This window comes from Chinchilla lanigera, unplaced genomic scaffold (genome assembly GCF_000276665.1).
Source record: "Chinchilla lanigera isolate Chin_1 unplaced genomic scaffold, ChiLan1.0 scaffold00040, whole genome shotgun sequence".
Lineage (NCBI taxonomy): Eukaryota > Metazoa > Chordata > Mammalia > Rodentia > Chinchillidae > Chinchilla > Chinchilla lanigera.
Genome location: NW_004955441.1, coordinates 18280310 through 18306247, shown reverse-complemented (window position 1 = coordinate 18306247; position 25938 = coordinate 18280310).

The window sequence follows — 25938 nt, the reverse complement described above, 5'->3', positions numbered from 1 at the left end:
AATTGCCAGAATAAATTATTGCATTTTAATGGTACGCTCTGCAGGCTTCTAAAATGTTTATAAATTGATTTACATATGAGAAAATAATCACTATCGAATATTGTTATGCTTCTATTTTTGTAAAATAAAAGTACAAATGCTCAAATACATATATATTCAAAGCCATTATGTATGTTATTTGTCTATGATACCTTCCTTTATGCATTACTATATTTGTTGAGTTGTGTTCGGCATATGTTCCTTTGCCTATTTATTTTTAAAAGGCAAAATTCAAGATACTATTAGATGAGATAATGAAGAAATTGTGGAGTTCTTAGTATGATATGATAAAAATTACTGGATAAAGCTAGGCATGATGAGGCTCATTGCTTTTAAGACTCACTACATTTTATATATCTAGCTGAAATTTGGGAAATATATCTTTTATTTCCCAACTCAGACCATAGGAAATAACCCAGAAGTTTCAAAAGGTGAAGCCATTTTCAGAAGCTTCCTGTAATACAAAGGTTCCTTCAGGTGACCTGTCAGTAATAGGCAAATCAGGCTTTTGTGTCAACGCTGGATTAGAGGATTTGGAATTCAGCTTTCTTGTCTCCGCTGTGTGACAGCTTTGCGCATCGGCAGGCACAGGGTATGAAGACACGTGAAGAGGAGCCTCCTGGTCCCGACAGAAACACCTGACTTCGGACAGAGCTGTGTTATCGTCAAGACAAGCCTGGCCCTTCTGCCCATCCCTCTGCCTGCCAAGGTGCTCGTGCCCACAGCTGCCCACAGTGGAGGCCCTTCTCGGGTACCCGCCCAAGCCAGCGGCCTGGGAGCGCGGCAGAGAGGCCTGCGGCTCGCTGTGACAGGTGTGTGACTCCGGACACCTTTTCATGCCTTGCAAATGCAGGCCTGTGTCCTGGTTGAGCAAATCAGCTCTAAGCTGATTGCTGTAAGCTTGCATTGCTTTGTGTCTACAAAGACAGGTAATAAAAGCAAAAATGAAAATTTCTCTCTTATTACATCAAAAAGTTAGCAAGATTGATAAGCTGAAAACACAGGAACTCACTGTTTTGCACAACTGAAGATGAGTCCAGAAATTATGGGCTTGGCATTACCTCCTGCGGGGGTGCTGCGGCAACCACACAAATAATATGGATTTAAGTTGTAGATAAATGGTAGATTGAAAATCCTCTAAGACCTCTTTCGTTTCGTGAGCCTTACAATACCTACCTCAATTTGTAGAAATATTTAATCTACCTTTAAATATCTACCTTTAATCTGCCTTGGAAAATATCACTGAGATAACTAAGGAGATCAATTAATCTTGTACTCACTGCCTTCTTACGTAGAACTGGGAGCAAACAAGGGAACCGTGTACAGAAACCCTACATACATGGTCACGTACGACCGTGAAAAGCAAGACTGACTTAGGAACAGGGAGATAAACTGAGTGCAAATAATGAGGACAAGCATTCAGCTGGCACCGGGCATGGCTTCTGCAGGCCTCTCCTGTCTGTGCTGTTCTCCCTATTTCTCCCCCAGAAGTCTGGCATCCCAATGATAAGACATGATGGCCTCAGTCTGGAAAGACTGCCATTCCCCTGCCCGAAGCTGGATTTCTGCTTCATTCCTGGTATGGAGCAGAGTCCTGTGGGGGGAGATGTACATTGTGACTGAGAAAGTCCTCAGTTCACGTAACAGTTCCAGTGTTTCAGACGACAAATTCTTGGCAACTTTTTCTAACGAGTGCCTGTAAAATTGTGACAATTCCACAACAAAAGATTGTTGAATAAATACGTAATATACTATTGCAGGAAAATTACTTGGAACTTAGAATTTCCTCACTAATTTTAGTTCTTTTCCTTTTTTAAAACCAAGTCTGCGATTAATATTTATATAGATGACAGTAGAAAGATGCTATAGGATAGATAGATAGACAGACAGACAGACAAGCTTGCTCCAAAAGATGTACAGAAGCCAAAGAAAGAATTAACTGTCATTCCTTTATATTTCTTTAAACATGCTGTCTTCAACTCCATAGCTATACTTGTAACCTGACACATGTAAAGCAATCACAGAGCAGTATTAAGAGTCTCAGTGACTGGTCACCACATGACTCCTCACAAGGGTGACGTCAGTAGAACTGGGTGCTGAACAAAGGATTATCAGCCGTGTCCAGCAGTGTCTGAGGGAGACACTCCTTCCTTTTTATGCGTGTGAAGTCCTCTGCAGGGAAGGCAGCACCTGTCACTCCTGAAGGATGGATCCTCCGCAAGAGATAATTCCGAGAACAGTCCTTGCAATGCAGTGCTGAAGAGGGCAGAGGCTGGAAACTTCACCTGGAGAAGCTAAAAAGCCAAGATTTCCCAGTTAGCTTCTGTCCAGTTTCAAAATATTTTGGAGGCTTTCATCACTTGAGGCTCACTTAAAAATTGGATACATGTTCAGAGATGCAAGAAGCAGAGACTTCTATCACACATGGGGAAGCTTGTGTTCTGAAGGGTGGTGCTCCATTTAAATTGTCCGGGTGAGCTGCCCCCCTTGTCACACCGGGTTATCCTTCCTGCCACCTCTGCTCAGCGTCCCCAGCCCTCACTGCCTTGAGGCTAAACTCCTGGGATAAAGTCAAGTCTTGAGGCTCTTGTGAGGATGGGGAGATGGTCAGTGCCCCTTGGGAGGCTCCAGGTAACAAACTTACCTTGTGACAGGGAATTTCTCTGTTTATTCATCAGTGTTCCTTTGTCTAACATTTTTGCCAGTGGAATGCATTTTGGCTTATATCACACACTTAGAGTGAGAACAATGAATCATTAAGGATTTGTGACTAATGGCCTTGCAAGTTCTAGAGGGCAGATTTGTAAAGATTTTGATTCATAGACTACAGCATTGGAAAAGTCATTTTTTTGTTTTGGAATTTTTCCTTCTTCACTGGGGTGAATTAATGAAACAGTTGTGATGACTGACAGATTTTTATTTCAGTATAAGTTTTACTCATTTTATTTTTCTGTGAAAAGTGTGATGTAATGCTTGCATTGGTATTTAGTAAACCTAGGTTATCAGGTAAAGTAATCACTTTTACCCTTTCATTTCTTCGACAAGAATTAAGGAACATCTAAACACGTATTCAAGTGAAGATGAAATGAAATATATAAAAGAGTGATTTTCAATACGTAATTCAAAAGGGGACCCAAGAAATCTGCATGTTTCAAATGAGCAATCGATTGCTGCCCTCGTTATGATCCTTGCCAAGAGTCAGAACAGGGCTCTGGACTCTGTGCTAGCCTGTGACACAGTACTCTTCCTCATAACCTCCTAACGCTTCCACATCTTCCACCACTAGCTGCATCAAGATTGTTACGCTGTATCCAGGTATCTCCCCAAAGCCGCGTGTGGTCATAGGTGGGGATTTTTGGAGGTAGCTGGCATGGATATGTGAATATGGACTAAGCGTATGTGATAACTAAATTAGTCCATGGATTGGTTTAGGATAGTTCTGAGTGTGGATGGCACCATTCAGTGGGCTTGGAGGCTGAACGGAACAAAAGAGACAGGGAAGCTTGCTGCGTGCTGCTTGCTGCCTGCTTTTCCCCACACCGTTTCTCCTCTGCGATGCCCCTCTGCTATGCCGCTGTTCTCGGACCATGGACTGAAACCTCTACACAGCGTTAAGTAAAATAAACCTTTCCTCCTTCAACTTCTGTGCATTGGGTATTTTGTCCCAGGAACGAAAATTAACTAAGACAAAGACCATTAGGATTAATTCCTCCTTTTTAAAAATCTCTGTTTACCTGTCAATTGCTTCATCAACCGTGGGCATTTGGGTGAGGCTCCACTTCTAGATTCTAATCTCTATGAAGCAGAATTGGGCAACATCTACTTCCTAACCTTTCCCACTCTGCACCCCTTGTTGTACATCTTACTTTACTTTTCTGTAACTTATTATATAGATTTTAGATTTTTGCCTTCCTCACTAAAATGTGAAATTTTAAAAAAGGTAAGCTTGGCTGTCTTGTTTATTGCTGGTCCTACAGCATGTAGAAATGCTTGGCATACAGCTGATTATTAAACACTTTTTGAGTATATGCTGAATGGAATTACTAAAACCATGGATGTTAACTATCAAAGCCACTTATTTATAGCATGTATTTAGAAAAAGTATACACCTATAGGATAGTACATATAATGTATAAGGAGATTTTCCAATATGATATATAATATGTAAAATAAATAGACCAAGATAACAAATAAACTAATATTTATTTTTTAATAATTGCTTAAAATAGCTGTCTACAATATTGACAAATTATAAACTTTGAATGTTTGAGAGCCTACAATTTTTCAAGTCCTATGAAGTATGAAATAAAATAAGTTCTCATCTTCAGATATTTCAATATATTCTTATGTAAATGAGGTTTCTACATAGGTAACTAAAATGCAAAGTAGGTAATTTGACTCAAAGAGCTACAAATGTAATAACTTAACTCCTAAGAGAGGACAGTTAAGGTAATTATGGTTTGATGTTCAAAAGTACTCCAGAATTAGGCAGGTATGATTAATTTAATATTTTAATTTTACATTTCAAGAATCATGGGCTTATGTAGTTTCAAATTAACAGACTCCTGAAAATTGTACTTGCTGGTCATTTCCAGCTGTGTCTCTCACACAACGTGTGTTTGAATCAAGTGAGAATTCTCCTACAGTGCAGATTTTGAATAAGTAGATCTTGCATGGAGCCTGACACTCTGCACTTCTGATTTGCCAGGTATAACTGGGGAAGCTGCCAGGCAACGGACCGAACTTTGAAGAGCAAGAACCTAGACAAACCTATAGTCGTTATGCAAGGAAACAGAGTTTTTCAAATAAGCCATCAAAAAACTGATTCTAACTCATTTTGTAATTTGAAAAATGACACATAAGAGCATGCCCAAGTGCATTTTCACTAGCATTGCAATTAACCAGCAGTTTCTTTGTCCTGCCCAGCAATGCAGGGCGGGAAGCAGGGTGTGAGCTCCTGTGACTGCAAATCTTGCCTGACTTGGTGCCACCTCATATGCACGTTATCTTGAAATGACACTAAGTGCCGCAGAGCTCCCGTACAGCACCACGTTTTACACAAAAGAGCATTTAGCAGAAACACTTATCTCCTTTCCAGCTCCAGGTCACTCTCCCCACCTAAGGCTCTCAGTTGTAGGAATTGACATTTATGAGCCTAAGGTCATTCTGAACAATTTTGAGAGTCTTATGAAAGACTTAAGATTTTCAGAGCTCAGCTCTTCTTGAAGCCTGATTTTTCAATCTGATCTTTTACAAATCCCTGTGTAGGGAAGTCATAAAAGATTAAAGAAGTATGAAATTTGAAGCAGAAACTAATGCTATTCTTCTCAGTGTTAGAATAAGTAAATGCAAGTGTAAATAAAGGACAGAATTTCTTATTTTGTGTATAATAGGTATTGTATACACATCCCAGAAACAAACAGTTAATGTAGCTATAGTTTGAGAAAATTAATCTCTTCCACAATACTATGATTTTGACAGGAGTTTCAAGTATATATTTGCTCAGGTATAATATCAATCATACTACAAAATTGAAAACAAATACCGTATATGTTTTCTTACGGAGGAAATGTACTCTACCTGGAGTCCCAGAAAAAAACTGAAAAAATATGTATCCTAAACTTTGAAGTTCCAAAAGAGCAGGAACAGCACCATAAAGCCATAGGTGACGGCAAAGAGTTCTCTTATACCTGGAGTAAACGGCACATGAAGAGGGAACGGGAAAGCAGAAGATGCTGAACAGCAAATCTGGAGGCCAGAGAATCCTGCATGTCTGCTAGGGAGCTGCGTGTTCATCTTACAGCCCAAGAAGAGTCATTCATAAATGCTTTCATAAAGACTCACTTCCACAAAGCAGTGCAGGGGATGATGACTTTTAGTATATCATTTTAAGATAGAACAATTCTAGTCTTAATGCAAGACTCAAAATGTCTTGAGAAACACCCTGGAGGGTTATAAAGAGTTAACTTTGCAGTCCTGACTTAGCCCTGGAATGCTTCTCCAAAGACAAAGAACACCTGGGCCCAGATAACCACCTATGACCCTGCCTGGGTTGTTTCTTCCCTTCCCTGGCCCTAGATAAACTTTGTAACCATGAAGGAGATGTGTGGTTATCTAAAGGGGGACATATGGAACAGAGTGCAGAAAGTATATGTCATTGTGGCTGGGCTCATGACCTGAGCCTGACCCGGTTACATGGCACGAGGAAAACAACATGTGGCCAGGGCTACAACATTCCTTTCTGTTACCATGGAAACCAAAAATGTATATAAGCTGGGAACAAAGGCTGGTCTTTGCCCATTTTCCTGACTTGCAAGTGGGGATGAGAGGTGACTGTTCAAAATTAAAACTTTGGGCTGGGGACTTAGCTCAGTGGCACAGCACTTGCTTCACAAGTACAAGGCTGTGAGTTCGATTCCCAGTACTAGAAACAAAACAAAACAAAAAAAAATAAAACTTTATCTGTTCTCTTTGGTCTTGCAGAATACAACGTGAATTTTTGTCATAACAGATATCAGTATCCACAGAGAGAAGTGACTGACCAGAGAATATCAGGATACCTCTACTATCTAAGGGCTTATTGATTACATGAAGGTAAAATGCTAAAAATCTGAATAAATACCATGGAAAAAAGAATGCAGTGGAAGCAAAGAGTCTGTGTACGTGTTGTAACGAATGACACCAGTCAGAGATTACCTAACAGGCTTTTGTGTAAACTAAGAGACACAGGTTTAATATACCTGGGTGCAGGCAGATGGAGGGCAGAAAAATCATCCATGGGAAACCAAGAAAAGTGAGGCTTCCTTTTAGGGCTTGCAAAAAAGCAGAGGGTCTGGCAAGGGACAATATATGAGGAGGTCTCAGCAAACATCAGCGGCCAAAGTTCTCAGAGCAACTATGAATTGTAAAAATGTTGTCAGATGTCCTGGCGCTGGGAAGATTCTATGCTCTACCTTATCTCTCATGATAGCCTGTGTTTGCCAAAAGCATGCCTAAATTGAGCCTGACTGGTGCGTGTGTGTGTGTGTGTGTGTGTGTGTGTGTGTGGAGGAGGAGAGGTGTGTAGGGGGACATATATATATAAACTGGATCTGTGGGGCATCCTGTCTGTCACATTTTCATTCCTTGGATACAATGTCTGTCACCCACAACTCAAAGGAGGAAAGGATTATGGCTCATAGTTTGTAGTGGTTTCAATCTAGAGTTGCTGTTCCCAGGCAGGGCAGCACAGCAGAGGGACGTTGAAGAGGTGGATTGTTCAGAGCATGGCAGTCAGAAGCAGAGAGCCGTCGGGGGAGGAGAGAGGCAGACATGTGCTCTCAGCCACGCCCCCAGTGACCTAGCTCCTCCAATCAGACTTTACCTCCCAGCATCATATTTAGCTACAAACACACCAGTGGAATAATCCACTGATCAGCATCAGACTTCAATTATCCAATCACCTCTCAGAAGCCCCACTTATGAACACATGAGTCTTTGAGGGCACAGCCAGATGTAAACTACGACATTCCCGCACTGTCCCCAAAAGACTCATGAGCATCTCTTTATGCAAAATGCATTTAGCTCATCTCTAAGAGTTGCCAAACTTTTGCTGGAAAGTTCAAGTGCAAAGTCTCTTTTAAAATGCAAGACATACTCTTAGCTGTGATCCCCTGTAAAAAAAAGAAAAATAAATATAGCCAATACACAAAGGCGCATGGCAACATTCCCATTCCAAAGAGTGGGAATAGAAGAAGAGCAAAGAATGAGACCAAGGCTAGATGGAAACGAAGCAGGACAAACATTACATCCCACATTTCCACTTCCAGAACCCCCGCACCTTGTGGCAAGATGCGAATCTGAAGACCTTGGATGATCCTACCTGAGGGCACTGCTGAAACTGTCGCTCTGGCCCTCGTGGCTTCTCTCTTGAACTGGCTTTGCTCACTCCTAGTGGCTCTTCTCAGCCGTTTCGTATTCCTGGGTCTCTCTGTTTCTTGACATCGCCACTGCACCTTCAGCTTCGTTCTCACAGTTTCCTGCCTTGCCCTCTCAGGGAGCTGTCTGGCCTCCTAGACGTTCTTCTGAAATCTGGGTGTAAATTTTCCTACCTCACATCTCTTGCATTCTGCACTCCTGTAAAATCAGCACCATGTTGGTGACACCAAGGTCTGACCACAAGTGTAGCTCTAGCCAGGTTTATTTCTACCATTGGCGGTAGAAGTCTCTGAGTATTTGAATATCTGAGTTCTCTGAAATGAATCCTGAGGAACAAATTCTCTAGCAATCATATTATAGAATGTGGTGCCCTGGGGCTCCTTTCTCAAAGCAGTCTTTTACTTTTGTGATTTTGAGCTTTTGAAGGAACCCTACTATTTCCACACATACCCCAAGGCATCCTTTGTACTGTCCTGTTGTAAAGTACTTGGCTTATTTTACATGCCAATCAATTTAGCAACCAAGCATCTTCTTTCTGAGAACTTTCTTTCTTTCAGCTTTGAGAACTTCCTTTGTGGGCAAACTCAAATATTTTTAAATTTTTCAGCTGAGTCACTTGCTTTTGATTATTCATGTAGAGCTTTCTCCAAGATCCCAAACGTACCCAAGCCACAGCCTGAATGTTTGGCTGCCTTGAGATCTCCTCCATCAGTTTAATTAACCCGTCACCCTTAATCTCATTCTCTTTCAAATTGTCAGGACATGAAGAAAATGTAAATAAATTTTCTACAAGAAACACATGGCTTGGAGTCCAAATGTCAGTGGAGTCCTTGTTCCCCACTGGAGCCTCTTGAGACTGGTCTTCACTGTCTACTGCTGAGCTGTGATATCCATCAGCTTTCCTATCACTGAAAATACCATACAATTAAAGGAAGAGAGATTTAATTATGTTCGAGGTTTTGGGGTATTCAGTATGTGGGGAACTGCCTCTGAGGCAGGAACATCATGTTAGACGGGTGCAAAAAAGCAAGGGTGGTGGCCAGGAAGCAGGTTAGGGGAAGAGCGCCAGGCAGGGAGAGGCCATGGGCCAGATAAAGACCCTCAGGCTACACCTCTAGGACGCAGAGTGTGCTTTCCCAGTGCTCCGGGTGGATCTCAGAGCCACTGAAATTCCCCTAACACTTCACCAGTCCAGAGATTTTTCAACAAATCTTGGAACTTATAAAAGCAAAACTGATATCAGAATATAAGCTAACACAATCTGTAGCATTAGATACATTATTCTGTCTTCTGCTTTCAATAATATAGATCAAATTAATACTTAGGTGTCATTTTTGTATGATATACATTCAGTTTCACAGCTGGGAACAATGAAATTATCTGTTATACATTGTCTTAAACATGTGTGTTTTTAATTATGAAGGCATCTAGGTAAAAGAGTAAGAATTGTCCAGCACGAGTAAACGCAAGGACAAAAGAAATGTAAGACACTTACCTTCTTCAGGCTGGCCTAATAGTTGCAAGACTACATAGAAAATTAATTCATCATGCTGCCATTCTTGGGAGATGCTAAAGTCACTCAAGAGCAGGGGACAGGGTACGTGAAGGTCTAGCACGGCCCCGCAAGAGAGAGCAGTGCGTGCTGTGTCTACGACCTGGAACCTCCCAGTGGGTTGGAAGCATTGCAAAGGGATGAATCCAACGGCCTGCAACTGCCCATACCCTCACGGCTCCACGCCCACCGCACTCAGCTCATTTCTGCTTCTTGTTCTGCTTTTCTTTCAGTTTTCTGACATGGACAGCAGATTGCCAAGCTATTTTGATTTTCTATAAAATCCTAAGTTAGCTTGGGCCACAGTACTGTTGCATGCCATCATTTGAATGCAAGTTGTTTGGCTTTTAACTGAACATTTGTTGACTATTTATATAACCAAAACAAATGTGGTTCAATATAAAATGTATGTGCTGAATTACAGCGGCAATAATTATACTCTCCCTTTCAAAGAACCAATTTTAAAATTCCTGTTTAAAAAGTGGGATATCTCATGACCATCAAGTCTAAGCTAGGAAATACTGGAAAATGTGATAGGAATTTGAAGAAGAAGAAGAGGAGGAAAAGGAAAGAGAGACCCAGTAAAGCCTGGTTATTGCAAAAGAATTGAAGAGATAAAAAATATTTCCCAAAGTATCTTCTTACCAAGAACATTGTTTAATGTTTTTATCAGATATATTTCTGTGTGAATCTGATTGTGAGATTTTTAGCTTACTGCTACTTATAAATGCAGAGCAGTTCTAATTTATTTTCTTTTCTCATACAACAGGCATATTGCCACCCCGTTTTCTAGCCCCATATGCAAACTAATGACTCTTCTTACGTGCCTCGATCAATTCTGAATTTAAATTAGGCCATGAAGATAAGTGGGGAGGAAAGGAATGCTAACATTTTTCAGTGTTTATTACCTGGACTTCTGGATTGCTTGAAGAAAATCACAAACTTCGCTAAAAGTAAAAGTAGACACAGCTCAAATATTGCATTTTTATCCATGCAAGCCAGACACGCAACTATACCATAAGTAGTTATTATCCCAGCTCCAACTTTTGTTATTTTTCTGGCATTTGAATGCTAACCACGTTGAAGTTATCAATATGTAATACAACAGCCATTGCTGATTCCCTGTCACCTTGTCTGTAATTCCGTATTGCTTGCACTATTCCTGTGCTACTTTGTAAGTGGTATCTGTTGGTTAGTATGTTTTCATTATTTTATTTTTTTAAAAAAAAGATATTGTAGGGGAGCACAGGAATTCTGTGACCCCATTCCTGTTGGGTTTGAATATTGTGCTTATGTAAACTGATGCAGTCTAACAAGGTGAGTTGTGTCAATATTTGTGTACCTAGCAAAGTTGATGGAAGTGTACCCTACACTCTCTAAGTTGAATAGTGTGATCCTTTAACTGTCATCCTTACCACCCTAATGAGGAACAGAAATCCTACATATGTAGAACATTATCTACATTGACTGATGCTTACTGTCCTACTTCCTGAACAGTTACCGTCTTATTGTTAAGCCCTCTCTCTGTCCCTCCTTTCATACAAGTGTGAGCTTTGTCTGTTTCATTCCATCTCAGCTCTGGCTCTCTCTTTCACACAAAACTATGCAAGCACAGTATCGGCATAATTTACCTGACAACCTCTCACATAACACACAGGCAGGTATTCTCCGAGGCTTTTTAAAGAAAACTAACTTATTTGATCTAACAGGTCCGTACAACAACTTCTGGACGCATGCGTTGTTGTAATTGCCGTTTTTCACATGACTGAACTGAAGGTCTGAGAGGCTGAAATACAAAGACAGCAGGAGGGATTCGGGCTCCAGCACGCTCAGTGCAGACACACCAGCTTCCATGGAAGGCCACTGGTGTTTGGTTAGTGCTGTCATCTTTCTTCTCTTCCTTTGTTTTTGTTTTTGCTTGGCTTTATGTTTTGAGACAGAGTCTCGCTATATAGTTCAGCTGGAATGAACTCACTGTATAGCCCAGGCTGGCTTTCAGCTTGCAGTTTATCCTACTGTCTCGGCCTTTCAAGTCCTATGATTACAGGCGTGTACCACGGACCTTGGTTTAATGCTGCCATCTTTAAATAAGCTTACAAGCATAACACAGGACTGCGTATTATGTGGTAGCATTTCTTGGGAAATATTTCTACCTCATTCTTTAAAAAATAAATCAGTGACTCTAGTAGTTTATTAATCATCAGCTGTTTATTTGTTATGGATCTGGACTCTTGTTCAAGAAAATCCAAACTTGTAGTCATAAGCGAGCATTGATTAATTTGAATTTCAATAACAATTACACTTTATTAGGCCTTTACTTACAGTGTTACACTGCTCTGCATAATACATGGAGGCAGGCCAGGTACAATTTTTACCCCAATATTGGGAGTAAGAAACTGAGGCTCAGAGAGGTTAAATGACTTCCTGATTCCTGCTGTGCCTAAGGGGCTGGATTATGACGTGTAGCGTTCTACAGAATGGGGTATTAACTTCAGTCTTTCTCATTTGTGACAGAGCTCAGACAAATGGATCCATCAGTCTGTTACTGACTTGATTTTATTCCACATGCTACCCTAAAGTAATTGGGCACTGCTTTTACTTCTTCCAGTCTTGGTGACTGCTGTTCACCTTTTCTGTTCTTAGGCTTCAAATACCAAGGGAAATATTAAAAAGGGAAAATGACATCCTAGTTCTAAAAACCACATCCACCCGCTTTTCTGTTCTGTTGTGGGTAGAAGTCCTGCCCACTCCTTTTCTTCTTTGTCCTGTACCCAGCATGCAGCTTGATTTCATTGGTAGTGGAATACAGCTGGTTTCTTCTTGCTTCAGCTAACCTCTTGCCTGTATAACTACCTACTAAATACAACTCATTCTTCAAATCCTCTCTCCTCTGCTGGGGAGGCATCACCTCCACCAGCCCTGGCTGTCTGGTCTGGATCACCAAGACCTTCTGAGGTGCCTTCACAAAGGGACAGTCAGCTTGGGCACATGTTGGTGAGTTTTGCTCATTTCATTTCAGGTTTTGAGAAACTTGGTGATCAAACTTGGTGAATATCTCAGTTTTTACCTTCTTTTGGATCTTATTACCTTATTTTGGAAGCCATAAAGAACTTTCTAGAGATACTAACATGGAGTAACCATTTAATGAAGATTTCCATAGGACTAGGAGTATGCTACAGGTGAGAAATGGTACCTTTATCTCTTCATCAAGTTGTCCTATCTGGACATGGGGAAATCCCAGAAAATATGACTATTGTTAATTAAATGATCTTTAAGCTCTTGAAATTTATTTTCTGCTATTATACACTATTTATTTATCACAGCATTTTATTCTTCATGTGAACCTAAGTCTTAAAGTGTTCACATTTCAAATTAATTAGCAAAGATCTGCGTTGATAGGGATTTCTTCCTTCCTTTAGTATTTTCAGCAACATAAAACATAGTCACAGTACTTTAAAATTTTTGTCTAGTGGCAACCAAGGAACTAGAAAATTTCTTTTACATTGACAAATCATACTGAAACATTGAGAGCCTTATATTTTGGGCGGATACTATTCAGAAGTAAAATATTACTCTGTAAGTCCCTTAACAACACAGTGACTTATATCTGTGAAGGGTATTTAGAAGAGAAAACCTGGTGATTGGGCTGTCCAGATCTGGGGAATACAGTCTGAATGAAGGCAGGTGGCATGAGTTCCGCATAAGAAGGAGAGGAACCTGTGTGTTCCATCTGTCTCTAATCAGCAATTTGCCGTTTAAGTCATTTTACTCCTCTCCATCTAAATCTCATGTTTTTTAAATAGTGACAAAATCTTTAAAAATGTGTTCAATTTTACCTGTAATACCAGAATTAGATTTAATATGCAAAACACTGTTAGTTACTTCAGTCCCTGGAAACCCAATCCATGCTATCTGTTCACTTAAAGATGGGCTTGTTGACTGCATAAGCTTATGGTATTTACCTAGAGATTCTGCCTTGCAGCAGACAATCTAAACAAATGACTTGATTTTGCAGAACTCACAGTTTTCATAACTACAAGTTAGAAATATTAATATTTACTTACTTTTGAAGGAATTACATGGATTAGTCAAGAGAAAAAAAAGCACAATTTTAGATTTCCACAAGTTTGTTTTCATTTTTCTTAAACTTCTTTCTTTAAAGTACTTTATTTTCATATGTCAAGACTGCTTATGTCACCACTTATTTTTTATTTTGAGAACAAAGGCAGCAAGTGCTTGACATCCTCACTCATGTGCTGTTTATTGCTTTGGAGAAGGAAGTTTATTAACCTGATTGAATGATCGCTGTAAATACCTCCAGCTGTTATTACTTTTTGTGTTGATTCCTTTCTTCACTGAAACAACACTCAAAAAGCTACAGGCAAAAGTTTGAACTCTTTCTTAGCCTTTTTATAAGCACATATGAAATGCAGTGATAAGCTAATAATTGAAATAAAAGGACCAATTAAAGCAATCGCATTTCTTTGTTGCTCATAATAATATTCATTTGTTGACTAAAGATCACCTAATATCAAATAGCACCATAGTAAAAATATGAAAAAAATCCCTAATGTTCTAGAGTGTACTTTCTGGTGTTATGCAGAAACTTTTTCCAAATTTAATATATTCCTATTTTTCTATACAACCTTGACTGAAATCTTCACATATTTAGAAATGACTCTTTGTAAGTAATATGTGGGTAAAAATAATTTTCTGAATTTAAATATTGGAAAGATTAAATCAAATATCACAAATAAACCATCAAGAACAATGTGGAGCCAAGCAGTCTAAAAACCTGAGGATCACAAGCTGGCGGTTGAACTTTGTATGTTGTCTCAGTTCTATGTGTAACTGTTTGAATCTAACCTGGTAGACAAGATAGCTCTTGGAGTAGAATATAGAATATTAGTTCTATGCACCTCCAAGTGAAAGTGCTGGTCCAACACACAGAGCAGGCTGTTGAGTATATAATTCCCCACCATACCATCTGTATCCGTGAACACGTTCTACTTGCCAAAACATGACCATGGAAAACAAGCAAAAGTCTAAATCATAACTTATTCTCTGCATATTGTAGAGCTCAAGCCAGAAGCAAAAATATCCTTTATACAGTGAGAAAATACATTATCATTAAATTAGTAGAATGTCAACTTTGATTTGACAGCAGACATTTATATTTTGTATAAGATTTTGTAATGTATCCTATAGAATATCAGAGAAAATGATATTTTTTATGATATATTAATCTCTTGACAGATTGATTATTTTTTACATTACTACAACTATTATATCTAATATCTAATATTGATCATTCAGTACATGTAATTTATTTTCCAGTCTGCTGTGTTGTACTGTCCTATGTCATGTGTCACAGCACATGGTTTCCCATTGCCTCATGTATAATTCTGAAATCTAAACACTCAAATAAACCAAAATTCTCTACTTTATTATATAGGAAATTCACTTGAGGAAAAACTTGTGAAATTCTTTATAACCTTTACTTATTCTACATAATTATGAGTCTCTATGTGCTTCACTACAGTGATATTATAGTATTGCCTGCAAACTGTTGCCAAAAATGCCACTGGGAATATTATATAATAAATTACACATTTTGCTATCTCCTAAAAATTGGAAACTGAGTACTTTGGCTTATGCCTGGTTGTAAATAGTTTGGATAAAACATTTGGACTTACAGTAAAGATTACATTATGATTACTAAACTTTATGGGATTAAATGAGAGTAATAACATTTCCTAGTGTCATTAAAATGAGGAAGATTTCAAATGCTGGATTCTTTGCTTCCTTATATGGCCCATGTTTTATGTCCCCACAAGTTGTCTCTTGAGCCACATGAAACTTGATTCTATTAGTGCAAATTTAATAAAGTCCCCCAAATTTGTACATATCCCCCTCATTCTCTGACTACAAGTAGTAGAAACCTCTTTTTATAGTCACTAGCATCTAGAATTTCTACAAAAAGCTTGTTAATTTTTCATAAAAATATGTCACTCTTTCAATAGACCATTAGACTTCAGCAGTACAGTTACCCCAGCTATCCTTCTTTCCATCATCTATCTACTATCTATCCATATTTTCCCTTCCTTCCTTCCCCTTTCTTTTTCTCCTTTCATCCCAGTTTATTGAAAGGAACAGTTAATGCCTAATTTTTTTTGACCAATTTTGCATGCTTCTATCTGGTAATCTGAACAACTAATTTGAATACAACCATATGCAATATAACACTGATGAATTCCTACCATCCTGTCTAGTGAAACTCTGTCTAGTTTCTATTTTCTTTGTTTTTTTTTTTATTGTCTTTAATGGTTTGAGCAATCTTGCACTGTTACATCTGGTAATCTGAGTAACTTCATTAAAGATAACAATGTGTAATATAACAACTACTGTTAATCCCTATTATTTTGTTCTGAAACCCTGCATCATTTTTATTGGTTTTGCTTTGTTTTGCTTTTGTCTATGTTGTTGGTATTTTGCTATTGCTCTTTTTTTATTATTCTCTTTAAAATAAAAAAGTCACTCTTTTTCCTCCCACATGCAAAACTAAATCCAAAGTGTTTTGCTTAATGAAAAACTTTGAACCTGTATTGTATCTGCCCCTCAGGATTGTCCTGGTTTTGCTCTTACAGACAAATGTTGATACCATGTGCAAAAAGAAGAGATAGATGAAACTACGAATGATGTGTATAGATGTCATAGCTGTCATAAGGATTTATCACCTTCTTAGAAATAAAACAGAATATACTCATTCCTGGAACAACTTCTTCCTAAATAAGCTGTGTTTGCAATGGAGACTGTTGTGGCCGTGTTGGTTATTTTTAAACTCTCTGGTACTCAGTCTGCTTTCACGTTTCTTATTGTTCTCAGCCATCCTTGCACTATATTCAAAGGTAAATGTTGGTACAGGCCCAGAACCCGCAGCCTCTACAGCTGGCCAGGCAATACGCTTGGCTGGCACAGACTTCAGCGGATAAATTAAAGTGCATGGTTAAAATAGGAGACTAATCACATTTCCCAGAATAGGAAATTAATTAAATAAAGGAATTATTGCATATCCATACACGGTAACAGTCTAGAATTTTTAAAAACTATAAAATACAAAGCAATAAATTTATTTATTTATTTATTTTTTATTTTTTTTTGGTTTTTCTCCAGTACCGGGAACCGAACTCACGACCTTGCACTTGCCAGGCAGGTGCTTTTTGCCGCTGAGCTAAGTCCCCAGCCCCCAAAGCAATAAATTTAAAGATTAGAAATTATCAGAGAAAATTAAAGATAATATTTAAAAGCAATGTGGAAATATAATACCAACTTTACAATATATAAGGATATGAAAAAATTTTAGATTCCACATATTTTTATGGAAGGGAAGATTGCAATTATTTGGCTCTCAAAACATTTGAGAAGGTGGTTCTAATTTTATTTTCCCTTCTTTATGTTACATACTTTAAAATACTGTCCATATCATATTTGTGTAAATTTACTGACCATTATGTCCAGCCAGAAGCCTCATAGGTGGGACTCACAACTGCATGCTTCTCTTCCTGCCAGACCTTTCTACTTGTCAAGAATGGTAAAGGAACTGAGATGTTATTCTGCTCACAAGCTCACAAATTTACCTGTCACAGTTTTGTTCCTAATGGCTGAAGAGGTATGATTCATAGGACGGAAAATAAAGGACTGTGCTGTTTATGCCAGAACTATATTATTTAAGCAACAGGAACTTTTGTGTTTGCATTACCTCAATTTGCTACCCAAATCACAGAGAGGTCAGACAGGTGATGTGGACCCTGCAGTGAAGTTGTATTTACAGTGAGCTGACTTTCAGCTGAGGAACACGAAGCTTAGAAAATCTTTTTTTGTTTGTTTTTCAGACAGGGTCTCACCGTGTAGTTCACGCTGGCCTTGAACTCACTATGTAGCCTAGGCTAGCCTCAGACTCATGGTGATCAGCCTCTTGAGTACTGGGATTACAGGTGTGATTACACTCATTGAATTTAGAAAATCATTTGGGAGGACTACAAGGAAACCTCACTGATTTTTCCTCAGTGGAAGAGATAATCTTGCTTTTTCCTTTGTAGCTTTAAAATGTTTACTCTTCTGATTATGGCAAGCACACATATCATAAAAATCTGTTATCATTAATTTTAAGTGAAAATTGATTCTATGACATTAAGCTGATTCATACTGTTGTGCAACTATCACAACCTCCAATCTCCGTCATTATGTAAAACGATCTTTCTATCCGTTAAATAATTACTTCCCACTTCCCCCTCCCACTAGTCCCTGATGATCGCCATCCTCCTTTCTGTCTCTTGATTTTGATGCCTCTTAAATAACTTAAATAAATAAAATTATATAATATTTGTCTTTTTGTAGCTGACCTTCTTAGCATAATGGCCTTAATTTACAGTAAGACATACATCAGCATTTACTTTCTAAGACTAAATAATGTTTCATTTTATGTATACATCACATTATATTTATTTCTTCCTCTGACAATAGATACTTACTTCTGGATTTTAGGTACTGAAAACTGTTCTCCCTACTGTGGGAACATGGGTTTCCAAATATCTCTTCAAGACCTTGCTTTCAATTCTCTGAGCTGTATACCTAGATGTGGAATTACTAGGTCATAAATTCTATTTTTAATTTTTTAAAGACACTCCATAAGAATATCACCATTTTACATTCCTCAAATAATGCACAACCCTTTTAACTTCTCCAAATCATCATCAACACTTATTTTCTCTTGTTTTTATAGCAGCCAGGTGAGTAGGTGTGAGTTTTCATGACAAACTATATTATTTAAGCAGTGAGAACTTTGATTTACCTAAGTTCTCACTATCAGATGTTTAATCTTGTTCTGATATGCACTGGTATTCTTACGCATAATGCTGAACAACTTTTCATGTGCAGTTTGGCCATTTGTTTATCTTCTTTGGAGAATGTATCTCTTACAATTATTATTTTTTTTTTTTTTTTTTGGTTTTTCTCCGGTACCGGGAACCGAACTCACGACCTTGCGCTTGCCAGGCAGGCGCTTTTGCCGCTGAGCTAAATCCCCAGCCCTTATTTTTATATACCAAAAAGATATTTATACAATGATATTGAAATAGATATTTATATGGTCCCAAGGTCGTGGCCCCAGGATCTGTTACTTTTAACTAGGCCCACTGTAGTGGACTGACAATGGGTGGTCAACTTGTAACCTCAACTGAACTGAGTAAGTGTGGTGCTGGGTGTGGGAGGCCCACCTGGGGACTGTTGCCAGCAGCATTAGAGGCAGACCTGGAGAAGAATTTAGGCTGTTGGAGCCGGTCGAAGTTGTAAGGAGCTGTTGGTTCTTTTGGAGGAGCTCGTCATGTTGGCTTCCCTGATGAACTTGGCTGTTTTCATCCTCCGAGGAGCTCGGGACCTCACTGAAACTGAAAATTGCTTTGGTTCACTTTGGGGGAGCTCTGGTCCTCACTCTGAGCATCTCTTCCTGGCTCCAAGGGGAGGATGGTACACTGCAAGTCTCCTGGAGAAGCCTGCTGCATTAACTTTCCTGATGGGAACTCAGCTGTCTTCACCATTGGAGGAGCTCGGGACCTCACTGTTGCTGAGGATGGCTGTGGTACTTATAAGGGGAGTTCTGGTTCTTGCTTTGCACGTCATTTCCTGGCTGCAGTGCAGATCCGTCAGCTAGCTAATATAGGTCCTTTATCCTGCTGGCACAGACTTCCTAGATTCCACCACTGACCTTTGGGCCTTCCCAGGGCAGATCCATGAAACAGGCCTGCATGAGATATTGTTATACGCTCTGGGCCTCCAGTTGGACTCGTGGGAGGCACTGTTATGGGCTCTAGGTCTTCAGATGGACTCATGCAGGACATTTCCGTGGGATCCATGTTCTTGGCTCGATTCCTTGGTCTTAGTGTGTGGACAGATTTCCTGCAGTCTTTTGTATATCATTCCTTGGGTGACTATTATGAATAATCATATAAAATATGTGCCCTGTATTATATTGTTTCCATTACAAAAAACCCCAAATCAACACACCCTCTTTCTGTGTCCAGAACAGGAAAACTATGATATCATGAGAGGATTAATCCACATGATGATATTAGAATCTCATAAGCCAAACACTTTTCAAAAGCACATCAGCTGGTAACCAAGACTTTAATACACGACTTTGGGGACAAAGACATAATCCTTATTCCTGTAAGTAACAGGAGAATCACTGCTTTGCCCAAAAGGAAACACCTGTCTTTCAAGACTAATTGCCATACAGTCTCGAGTACGTATTCCAGAACATAAGGTATCAACGCTTGTGTTCTCAAGTGCTGACATGTTGACTTCCAAAGCCACTGAACTTAATTTTTGTGAATCATTTACCTGCTTTATTTCTCCTCCCTAAAAGTAATTGATACATCTATAAACAATGAACGATTTCTCATTCGAAGTTCAAATCAATGAAATGTTAAGTACTTATTTTTAATAGGCTATTATAAATCCACATTAAGCAGGGGGGTTATTCCTTTCAGTAAAGTAGCTATGAATTGTCCACCTTTGTTCTTGTATTATAGCCCAAATATATCAGAATGTACTCAAATCTTGCATAATCCATTGGCTCATTTCCAGTTTTTTATTTGTGTGAGAGTTTGCCAACACGTCTTTTCCATGTCTCTCAGTATGTGTATTCAACTGTCTCTCCAGATCGTTTTAATATGAGCAGAATTATTGGACAATTTCAAGCATACAGTGAACATTATTAGGTACTGGATTAACTTTATCCAATTGGTTGAATTTTGAAACATTTTTATACTTTACTGATGATCATTATCTAGACCACCAGGAGTACAGGAAATTTTCAGGGACTTAGTGTTATTACTTGTTTCTTTTGCCCATTTTATGTATTTTTTCTAAATAGTTATAAAAATTCTTCACATATTCTGGGTACCAGCTAATGGTCAATAATATTTATTGCAAGTATTGATCCAGTTTCTGGTTTTTCTATTCAATATTACTTTATTTTAATTGATTTCATATGGTGTCTGTTCATGATCATGTTATCCATTTTAAAGTAGGAGAGTTTATTATTATAGTGATGATTTATTTATGCATCATTATCAATGTCTCATCTGTATTTTGTTAAGGTATGATAACAAATATAACTGCAAATATTCTTGTTTATAAATTTCATGAATCTTCCTCAACTGTATATTTATCTATCATCTATCTATCATCTATCATTGAACTGTATAGATAACCAGTTACACAAGTCTGCTCTTTCCCTACAGGTCTAAAATAACTACCCTATCAATTACAACTTCCCACATGTGAGTATATGTAGATATACATAAAGCTCTTTTACTGGGCTCCTTTTGGTTGGATCATTTCATATTTCTATTCTTATGCCAATAACAAAATTAGTACTTGTGTTTATAATAATAATAAGAATCTGGGGCTGGGGATTTAGCTCAGTGGCAAAGTGCCTGCCTGGCAAGCACAAATTCATGAGTTCAATTCCTGGTACTGGAAGAAAAACAAAAAACAATATAAAAAAGTAATAATAGGCATCACGAGAGGCAAATCCTTCCATCTGTTTCTGACATTTCATGGATGCCTTGGCTATTTGCTTTCTTTCTCTTCCATACAAATTTTAGAAGTGTTGTGTCTAGTGTTCTCATCTGCCAAGCAAACAGTGTATTGAGAATTGAATTAAAATATCACTGGATTTATAGGTTAATCTAGGAAGAATGAAATATTTGGACAATTAAATCTAGTTATTTAAACATATATCTTCATCAATACAATTTTCTAATATATTTCAAGTAAATGTGAAATAGTCTCATAAAGATTTCAACATAATCAGTTATTCAGTTGGATTTATTAATAGTTCCCATGGCATTTTGATACAATTAAAGTGCTATCTTTGAAATTTCATTTTTATATGTTTGTAATTGAGGTACAGAAATATAATTTAATTTGGTATATTTTGCTTTTGTATCCATGAAGTATTAAATTTGATTGTTTAACTATACTTTTTATGGATTTCTACATGTATTTCATGTCATCCAGATATTGACGTATTTTTTTCTTTTCCATATTTTATAGATTTTTTTCATTCTTGTCCTATTGGAGTTAAGTGAGTGTTCTGTACAGTGTAGAGCAGAAAGGGTATTTGTGGATCTCATTGTGTTTTTCCTGATTTTCAAGAAAATGCTTTTGAAATTTAAATTGATTATTTTGATATTAATAGTTTCAGCAACTACCCATTTATAGTATATATATTTTCCTCTTCATAAATTGCTAAGAAGTTTTTCCTATTTTTGTTTAATCAAGCATATGAACTTCAATAAGGTAATGAGTTTTAGTGGTCTGTGTTTCTCACCGGTGTATTTCCTGTGATGGGAAGAGTGACTGGTATATAGCACGTGACCTCAGCTCTTGATTATTGAACTGGATGTTGAATTTTGTACACTGCTCCTTCATTTATTCTGGCAGTCATGTGATTGTTCACATTAATGCACTAATGTACTGAATTTCATGCATGCATTTCCTCACATGAAACCAAAGTTGCAGTTCTAAATTTTTACAGGGGAGTGAGAAGTAAGAGGTATGTTAACTCCACTGGGCCTAAAAAATTTTGTAGAAAAATTTATTTGTATAAACAAGTGTATGTCACATCAAGCTCAAAGTATCAGCTGAGGCATGTAATCTTATTAATTACTTTATTAATTTATTAATTTATTTATACTGAGTTCACAACCTCGCATTTGCCAGGCAGGCACTGTACCACTGAGCTATGTCCCCTGCCCCTGATTCTTTATTTTTACCCTTACTATTCAAAACTGAAAGATGGGAAGACCAGGTGGTCTGTTACTATCAACAAAATGAAAATGAACATTCAAAGTCTTCCAAAGATTTAGATTTCAACTCAATATGTGAGAAGGTGGGCTTATGGGGGAAAGCAAAAGACAGCAATAATTAGCATTAGCTACACAATGTTGGAAAGGTCAATGATAAAGATTAGCTTCATAGAAATTTAGATTAAATTGCCTTAAAGACATAATCCTCATTCTAATATTATTGGTCCTTTGGAATGAAATGTTGCATTAGAAAATGTTACAAACCTTAAATTCATTCTGCTCTATTATAATTTTTTGCTGTATACCTTTCCTTCTCTAAATTAAAGGTTATAAATACTCTTGCTGCTTGAGGCCTCAGAAATAGTCTTCTAATGTATTAAATGCTGTTTTCTATGTCATCATTTCTTACAATATTTACAGAGTTATTTTCCTAGAAAGTGAAATCTAGACTATTATTTTGCTTACTGCCTCCTTTTGCTGTAATAACAGTTTGAAGAAATAACAAATCCAACTTCTGTGGATAAAGGCAGAGTTATTAGTAAAACATTTGGGGACCACTTCGACGATTTCATTTACATGAAATACTAATGTTTAATTTTAATTCCATCTCATATACTTAGTTCCTGCTTAGGGAACTATAGTAATGTCTTCTGCTGACTCACTGCAGAGTCCTCATCAGTCTTACGTATTCAGTTCATGGGAGCCCGTATTAATCACAGAAGAAAGAATAAACCAGACTACTCACTGTCTGGCTTTTCCCAACCTGTGGCATGTGTGAATCGTCTTAGTGTAATTTCTTTGGTCCTGATTAAAATTTATGAGAAAACTGTTAATTTTTGTAATAGCTATTGTATCTTTTTGAAAAAGTTCCCTCATAGATGTAAATGTGGACAATACCAGCCAGACATAAAACATCAGATTAGGCGGTACAGTACTTTTACACACCCACCATCTGTGTGACGCTCTGTGTCCTGTTCCAGTTGCATTCCTAAATTTCCTGTACTGCCCTGTGTCTGGCCCTGACTCTTCTGCTAAACCCTGTACCGTGACAGTCCTGTTCATGTCCCTCATTCACGCTTGGGTGTGACTGACTGTCTCTGGTATAGCTTCTTGTGGAGCTATTCATATTCAAAGCCCATGGTGTGTATATCAAACTGTTTCTCTTTTCACCACAATACTGTTTTCCATGCAGTCTATCCCAAGGCACACTGAACTTGCTGCCCTCTCTGGTTACTGCCAAGGAGTGTCAAAGAGGTGATACGCCGAACCAGACAGTGTCCAGTAAAAGTATTTCAAGGTGCATTGAAATGACAAGGACACTTCTGAGATTTCTGATTTGGAAGAAGTGAATACTGATGATGTGAGATTTTTGCAATATTTCATTGTCAGTTTTATTTGCAATGACATCGAATGTAATTTATTTATCCCCTACTTAGCAACAACATTATTTAGGCAAAACCGTCACATCCATAATCAGCTATTTCTCCCTGAACAGTTTCTCCAAGAATGATAGAGAACATGCATTTGGCACAATAACACTGATTAGGGATGAGGAATTCTCATTAATTCTTGTACATTTTTCTTTGAGCCTTTTCATACCTTACATACTTTAAGATTTTTATCAAAGCCCCAGTGACATGAGCCATAGTGTAAAAAGTGAATTTAAAATTTCTGTGTGAGTTGCAGTTGCCAACCATGGTGCACAAAAAGAATTGTCTGAGGCTTTGATCACACTTTATAAAGTGCTATAATCAGGTACCTGCACCTGTCACGGGTCCAGGAGAGACACAAGCCAGTTACTGTGTTGAGCTTCTGCTGACTTTGCTGGACCACACATTAATTATCTGATGAAATCAGAGCTTTGTGATGTGTTGTGGATATGGCACAGCTTTTGTTCATTACAAACAATTCCAATGCTTTTAAAACAGTTATTTTCTTTATTTTAGGTTGTTTTGCTTGAATAGTTCTCCCTGACCACAGAGTTGGATAACTTATTCTGACTGCATAATTGAGGGAGCGCTCCTAGAGATTAAAGTATAGAAGCAATTCAGGAGGCTCGATTTGTTTTGCACTTGTTCAGTCTGGCAAAATTATAGATGAGCATGTTGAAACAAGATATTACTTTGTTATACTTCAGAATATCAGTGTTGCTCTTTGACATTTTAAAGAGTGTATCTGCTCTTGTATTTTGCACATTTGTTTTCCGTGATGACCACCTGAAGTGGACAAGTAGCAGTGCTCCTCCTTCCTGCAGTTTGAAACGTGACACAGCACATCAAGACTGCACACAGGGGCTGGGGATTTAGCTCAAGGGCACAGCGCCTGCCTGGCAAGCGCAAGGTCATGAGTTCCCTTCCCGGTACCATAAAGAAAAAAAAAAAAAAAAAGCCTGAGCACAGGGAAGAGCTCATTATATTTTAAACTATGTTTTCTGTGCTCCACTGGAATTGGAGGGGGCTCAGAATAACAACTGTGTCCACAAATAGGAAACTGTGGGGGGGCTGGGGATTTAGCTCAGCAGCAAAGCGCCTGCCTGGCAAGTGCAAGGTCGTGAGTTCGGTTCCTGGTACCGGAGAAAAACCAAAAAAATTTAAAAAAAAAATAAAAATAAAAAAATAGGAAACTGTGGGAACTAAAAAGAAACGCTTAGGCTTTTTAAAATTTTGTTAAATTTTTGACATTTTAAAATTACTTTTTTATGAATTGCACTGATTGGTACATTTCACGTGTACGTAACGCTCACGCTCATTACGCGGGATCTGTACCTGCCTACAACATAACGTGGTTCTTTTTCCCCATCCCCCTACTCTCCTGTCAACCCCTTTCCCTCTTCCTAGTTACAAAGCTTTGTTTCCATTAAACCTGAAATGTAGGTTTTATTTGTTACCGAGATTTTATTTTTATTGTCAGTTCTCTAAATAAAAACAAAAACAATGTTTTATCTTACTTTCTGTTATAAAATAATCATGTAAATATCAAGCTTCTGCTGTAAACGTGGTCTTGGGATTCTTCCAGACATACTTTAAAGAAAGAATGGCATGATCTAGTGTTCTTTCCACAAGAGCATGAATTTTTTATGTCTTTTAAATACACTCAGGGCAGCATGATGGGAGGCTCTGCCTAAAAGATCAGTATTTTTCATTTCATTTATGCCTCTCAGTTTTTGAGCTCATTTCATTTTGACTCAGCAAAGGTGCCTTCTTGAATGTTAACCGTGAGTAGAAATCCTTGAAAGCTTCTGAAGACCAGTTTTTGTCATTTCCCTATTAAATGAAATTATTGGGTTGCTCTGCGCTTTGGGAATACGATGTTGTTTTAACAGGTTCCCAAATTTCTCAGATTTAAGCGCCTTCCTCTGACTATCTTACTTTCATATCAGGCGGGGTTCTACCATTTTCTTGATGTGTCTTTGGTCAATTGATTACTCCTTATAAATGCAAATTTAAGAGAATGTCATACCTCACAATATAGCACTTAGTCTTTTCTAATTATACTGTGAAGGTTATTTTCTCTCTCTAAATAAGAGTATATGTCTGGAGTGTTCTGTGGTCCCTA